Source organism: Trichosurus vulpecula, chromosome 6, assembly GCF_011100635.1.
Source record: "Trichosurus vulpecula isolate mTriVul1 chromosome 6, mTriVul1.pri, whole genome shotgun sequence".
Taxonomy (NCBI): Eukaryota; Metazoa; Chordata; class Mammalia; order Diprotodontia; family Phalangeridae; genus Trichosurus; species Trichosurus vulpecula.
Window position 1 is genome coordinate 268,206,027 of NC_050578.1, and position 6,972 is coordinate 268,212,998.

Below are 6,972 nucleotides of genomic sequence, written 5' to 3' on the forward strand. Positions count from 1 at the left end.
ACGCTCTCCCTCGTCCCCTTCGGAGTCTACGGTTTGGGGCGACCAGCGGGACTGGATTCTGAGCCTCTCGACTGGGGCGTGGTGGTCTGGGCTGTCCGCTGGGCTTTTACCCTGCGCCCCCGGGGCTCCGTGGCTCAGGGGGAGCCATCAGCCCCGACGTATAAGACACAGGACTGGACAGGATGAGATGGGACAGGCGGCGGCGGCGACGGCCGAGTGCTCGGTCCCCACCCCCACTCCAAGCACGGCGGTCGGATCCTGGGCTTCGTCCGCCCCGACCGCTAGCCCTGGGAGTGTGAGGACAGCAGGGAAGTGCTTCCCTACCCCGCACCCCACCTCCCCTCCCTCTGGCTCCTCCTTCGCTCGACTACTTAACCCTTTAATGGCAAATCGGGGGGGGCGGGAGCAGGGCCCCCCTCCCCACCCTGCCCATCCCATCCCATCCTACCACCAAGTCTCTAACCTCTTCCTACAGCTGCCAGGGACCTAGGGGACGTTCTTTTCTATCCAAGCTCTGCTCTTATTGGGAAAACTCTTCAGGAGGTGGGAGGAAAGGGAGGGAACCCTCTTTCGGTCTAACCCGGTTAGATTCAAATCCTCCCCCGCCCCAACTCCATTTACACACACCTTCGTTCCCTAGGGGCTTGTGGGAGGTGGGATGGAGTCCTGATTTTTACATCTCTCAGCTTTACCCTCCACCCCATCGTAGATATCCCGTATCTCCTCCTTTCCCTACCCTCCCCCCAGGAAGATCTGATTTGGTGGGGAAAGATAGATGAGACCTTCTTTTCTGGGACCCCAGCCTATCTCTCTGGCCCTGTATAGGGGAAAAACTCCAGGGTGTGTGCCTGCTTTCTTTCTCCTTTTTAAAACAAAACAAAAACGACTGAATTTAGAGCTAGGAGAGGCCTTAGATATCCTCGGGGCCAATTTCCTGATTTTGCATTTATTAGAACTGAGACTTAAAACAGTAAGATGACTTGCCCAGGGTCACACCAGGAGTATGTAACGGAGTCAGGGTTCGAGCCTGTGTCTCAGGCTCCAGAATTCTTCATATTCCACAGTGTATGTTATCTTGTCAATCAGACCACATTCGATTCCCTGTTCCCTTCTGTAATGGCAGCATAATTAGTATTAATTGGTATCAATGCAGCTACGTTGATCTCGGGCCTTTCTCTCTAGTTCCTCGTTGTCGGTTTACCGGAAAATTCTTTCCCCACTATCTGCTACAGTAGAGGCTATTACCTCAGGTTGGGGTGGAAGGGGCAGGCAGGGAGGCTGAAACCCCGAAGCTCGGTCAGCCACTCAGGACCAGGAGGAGAAGAGGAAGGTTGCGAACTACCTTCAGGCCTCCCAGGGGCCCGGGTCAGCCCTCCCCCTTGGCCCCAGGACAGCCAGCTAGGAGCGTCCCGGGGAAGCCGGCCGTTTCCGCGGGAGGGGGAGCCAGGGAGACTGGGGGCGGGGGGGCGGGGAGGACTGGGGAGAGGAATGGATGCCAAGCGGCGCCCAGACTGGGTACGGGCTGGGACTGCCAGAAGCCAGCTGCTGCGCCGCCCCATTCCCCCCTGAGCTCAGAGACCCGCCCAGCCTAGCCAGGGCTGCTTCTCGGGGTGCAGAAAGGAAACTCCTCTTTCCCTCCTCTTCCCCCACCCCCGTTCCTCTCCTGGCTCTCTACTCCTCTTTCTTCTTTTACTCCTCTTCCCCCGCTTCTTTCTCTTCTTCCTCATTTCTTTTCTATCACTCCTTTGCCTATTGTCCTGTCTTTTCCCTCTTCCTACTCCTCTTTTTTCCCTTCGCTTCTGTATCCCTCCATCTGTGTGTCTGTCTCTGTTCTTGCCTGTCAGCCTGCCCACCTCCAGTCTTCATTTCTTTGTCTCTATCTCTCCTTCTCGTCTTTTCCATTTTCTAATTCGCCCTTCTTTTAGTCTCTTTTATTCTCCCTGTCTCTTTTTGCCCGACTCCTCCTCCTCCTCCTCTTCTTCTTCTTCTTCCTTCTCTTCTCTCTCTCTCTCTCTCTCTCTCTCTCTCTCTGCCTCAGTTTCTCCCAGCTCCCTGGTACCTTAAGCCCTGCCACACAGACTCACTCTCCATGGGGCGCCCCCTGCTGGTGCATTAGGCGGATTCCATTCCCTGCCCCCTTCTTGGACTCGGCTACCTAGCTTAACCCCTGCCCCTAACGCGTCCTGTCGCCTTTCGTGGGTCCAAGGAAGTTGGGGGTGAAGTCAGTGGGGGAAGCCCCCCCCCAATCTTACAGCACACGAAACTGAGGCCGGGGTCGGGAGAGAGGGAAGAGGCGGGGAGAAGAGGGGGTGGCAGTGGGGGGTGCGAGGGCTGGGGGTGGGGGGATTTGGCGTCCTTCCCCGGAATGAGCCACGCCGCAATCTGTCGCCGGGTTTGTTTGCCGAGCTGCCTCCGGAGCGCAGCGGAGCGGGCTCCCGGGAAGCGAAATACCACAAGATGGGCAGACAGACGCTGAGGGGCGGGTGGGCGGCGGGCGCTGACTCAGGTGTGCTTGTCACCGGCTCAGCTGGCCCAGCGCTCCTCAGAAAGGGGCGGGGCCCCTCTGCCTACCCCCCAGCATTGGCTTGGACGCGCCTAGACTTGTCAGGGACTCCCCCCCAGTCCGGCCAGTGGAGTTGGTTCTTGGAGAGGCGTCTCTGCTGCCAGGGCAGTTCCCACAACCTCATCACCGATTTCCCTGATCATAGCAACCCCATGGACCCCCTCATCTTGGGTCACCCACCATAGGGTTGTCCTGTTTGGGTTAAACAGGAGAGGAAGAAGTAAGAATCTGGGTTTGGTGTCTGGGTTCAAATTCTTACCATTTCCTGACTGTGTAATCCTGGGCAAGTCTCTTCCTCTACCTGGGCCTCAGTTTTTCCATCTGTAAAACGGGAGGACTGGACTATATTATGGACAGTCTCCTCTCTCTCTCTCTCTCTCTCTCTCTCTCTCTCTCTCTCTCTCTCTCTCTCTCGTCGAGATCCTGGGAGCAGAGGTGCTTCCATTCTTTGAAAACAATTACAATTAAACACGAAGAACTTGTAGGGAAGGGTGAATTAGTTCGTGGACCATAAGTAGAAGTAGAAAACAGAGCCTGGGCAAGGGAGGTCTCTTCGACTTCGGGTGACCTAGTCCCAGCCAGCAGCTGCGTGGCAGGCACTCCCTCTGGCGGTCAGAGGAGGAGATGAGTCGCTGAACACCCCCCACCCCCACCCCTCCCCCAACCCTGGCGATTGTGGCTTTGGACTTTAGGTTATCGGGTTTGAGGTCGGGGACATGGGATGAGATCCTTTTGCTGGGAGACATAGTTCTAGGGTTTGAGTAACTGCTTCGAGGAGCAGATGCCCCTGGGTGGGATGAATCACCTTCCCAGCCTTATCTCATCTTGCTCCCCTAAACCCGGGCTATATCAGGCTTTGTCCTACCAAACAAACCCCACATTCTCACACTTCCATTTCTTTGCTTTCACTGTACCCTATGCCTGGAATGCCTTCTTTCCTCCCCTTCTGTTGGATTGAAACTCATCCTTTAAAGCTCAACTCAAATGTCACCTCCTCCAGGAAGACATCCTCTAGGGGCTTAGCCTGGGAGTAGTGCCAGGCTCTATGGGGAGAGAAGTCCATTCCTTTTGGTTCCATTCATAGGATTTTAAGATTTAGAACTGGAAGGGAGTGACCTAAGAGATCAATTGGTCAAACCTCATTTTACAGAAGAGGAGCCAGAGAGGGACCTTACTTGCACAGGTCTCTCTCTTAATCCAGACCCTTTGACTTCAAATCTGTGACTTGTTATGCTATGCCAACTCAATTCAATTGAAATCAAATCAACAAACATTAATGTTTTCCATCTAGCCCTTTCTTTTCACTTCTAGGTCACAAGTCGAGTTCAGGTCATCTTTGCCTCTCACCCGAAGCATTGCAACAGCTTCTCCATTGATCTCCTTGCCTCCAGTCTCTCCCCTCTCTAGTACATTCTCCACACAGCTGCCAAAGTGATATTAGCAAAGCATAGGTCTGATCATGTTTCTCCATTGCTCAAGGAACTTCAACGATTCCGTCACCTCTAGGCGAAAATACAAACTTCACAAATCCCTCACCAGGCTTTCTGCACTCTCTGCTTCACAAACTCTAGTACCCGCTAAACTGAATGACTAGATAGCATCATGTTTTCCCTCCCATTGCCTCTACACTGGCTGGCCTGACAATCCTAATTTAAAGCCCTGGCTGAGCACAAAGTGGGAATCCCAGCCCCAGGGTCTCTAGCTCCTTAGAGAGGCAATAGGAGTTCCATGGAGCTAACAAAAACATCATGGGGCTGGGAGTGTGGAGAGTGATGCTTTCTCCAGGGGAGATTTGTGCTTTGTCTCTTAAAGGCACTAGCTAAGTGTGTCTGGGGTTGTTCACAAATGGGCGTCAGGGTTATGATCCAGCACCCAGAGCTGGCAGTTTATTTATCCTGCTTTTTGGCACAGAGCTCTGGGCTGCCAATCAGAAAGACTCATCTTCATGAGTTCAAATACAGCCTCAGAAGCTTATTATCTGTGTGACCCTGGGCAAGTCAAAGTCACTTAACACCTTTTGCCTCAATTTCCTCACCTGTAAAATGAGATGGAGAAGGAAATGGCAAACAACTCTAATATCTTTGCCAAGAAAACCCCAAAAGGGTTTACAATGAGTTGGACAAGGCTGCCCAACAGCAACAATGATGACAAAACAGAACCCTCTCTTTTCCCAACCCCTCACTAGGGAGTAGGTTCTTTCCCAATGTCTTTCTGCCTTAAAGGTACAGGATTCAATTCCTGACCCCTTTTAAGGGAAGAGGAGAGGGGAAGGGAGGTGAGCATCGAGATAAGTTTCAAAGGCCCATCTCCTCTTTAAAAGAAATTAAGGTTGGCTCAGCTCTCCTCCTTTCCACATGATGTGCTTTTTCATCCTCCCTCTGGCCTCTTAAGTCTCTGTTCCTTTATCCATGAAACAGAATGCCCAGTCTTTCCAGAGGCCAGAAGAGCAGAATGTGCTGACAGAGGTAGAGAGTGCGGTTAGGCCAATGCCTTCCCCTGAGGGAGCCTAGCTAGGGATGGGGGGTGGGTAGAGGTGGTGGTAGTGCGCTTCTCCAGTTTGTACTGAGATCCGAAGGGCTTCTGCTTTGGAAGCAAGATGAATGATGAGATCAAGGACAAGAAACATTGACCACTGGTTATGGAAGCAGAGAAAGAGTGGAGGACATGTAACTGTAAGACTAGGAGGTGTCAATCAGCGGAGAGTTCTTACTCCCCACCCCCACCCCCCTTCTTTGGACCTCTTTAGCAGAGGCAATAACTCCTGAGAGAATGACACTGTGCAGGCATAAGAACACTAATTATGGAGTGAGGGAACTGGGCTTCCAACATCAGCACTGCTACTTGCTAGCTGTGTGACTTCAGACAAGCATCCTTTCTACTTTGGGGACTCAGTTTCCTTATTTGTAAAACGAGGGGTTTGGACTACATGATCTTTCAACTTTCAGCACTGTGAACCTCTAAGATCCCTTGCTCTATTTACCTAGCTCAACTCCCCCCACCCTACCCAAGAAACCAACCCAGTCTGACATTAGAACTGATATTTATATAGGTTTCAATGTTTGCAAAACCTTAAAATCTGTTTTTATCTTATTTAAAACTCACAACATCACTAGGAAGTAAGAGCTATGCCTCAGGCAGATAAGTGGCTTGCCTAGGGACCCATAGCTAGTAAGTGAGGTGAAATTTGAACTCAGGTGTTCCTGAATGATAGTCCCAGACTAGACTGCCTCCCCGAAGTGAAGACAGAGAATATTTAGACAGAGAGAGTGAAGAGTAGGTTAGAGGGAATATGAGGTGAGAGAATAATTCAGAGGGTACAGGAATTTGTGAGGGGAAATTAGAGGAGAAATGAGTTTGTGAAGAAGGGACTAAATTAAATATGGTAGTAGTTAGTATCTATATAGCACTATAAGGTTTGTCTCTTTACATATAATAGTGTCCCATTTACCCTTCATAATAACCATATGAGGCAGTCAGTGGAAGTATTCATATACCCTTTTTACAGAAGAGGAAACTGAGTTTGAGAGAATATATGTGGCTTGTACAAGGTTGTAGACCCACCATCAGTCAGGATTGAAGCCAAATAGGCAGCTGGAGCAGCTAGGTGGCCAAGTGGATAGAGGACCAAGCCTGGAGTCAGGAAGACTCATCTTCCTGAGTTCAAAGCTGGACTTTAGACACTTACTAGCTGTGTGACCCTGGGCAAGTCACTTAACTCTGTTCTCAGCTCTTCACCTGTAAAATGAGCTGGAGAAGGAAATGACAAACCACTTCAGTATCTTTGCCAAGAAACCCCCATAAGAGGTTATGAAGAGTCAGACAGGACTGCAACAAGAAGTGGGTGGCTAGATGCACGGTGCTGGATAGCATGCTGGAAGCCCTGAGTCAGGAGGACCTGGGTTCCAATTCTGCCTCAGATACTTACTAGCCGTGTGATCTTTGGCAAATCGTTTAACCTGTAAGGCCTCAGTTTTCTCACCTAGAAAATAAGGATAACGATAGCACTTACCACCTAGAGCTGCTATGATGATAAAATGAGATAATACGTGTAAAGTGCTTTGCAAACCTTAGAGAGTCATATAAATCCTAGCCATTACTAAGATTATAATTATTAACAACCACAGATCTTCTGACTCCAACTGAAACAATCTCTCCACCAACCTCAGCTAAGGGAGGGGCAGAGAAACAGAGCAAGGTGGGGGGGGGGGACTTTTCCCATATAGGCATACATTCAGACAGGGTACAGATGAACCAACATCTAGACATATACTCACCAACTAGCCAGAGACGTTCACACTCCCCCACTATACTTAGAGCTCCATCAAGAACCAGCTGGGCCAATGCATAGAAGGTGTTTTAACCAGGCTCTGTCTATTGCTTCATGGGTAAAATGAGAATTGGACAAGATG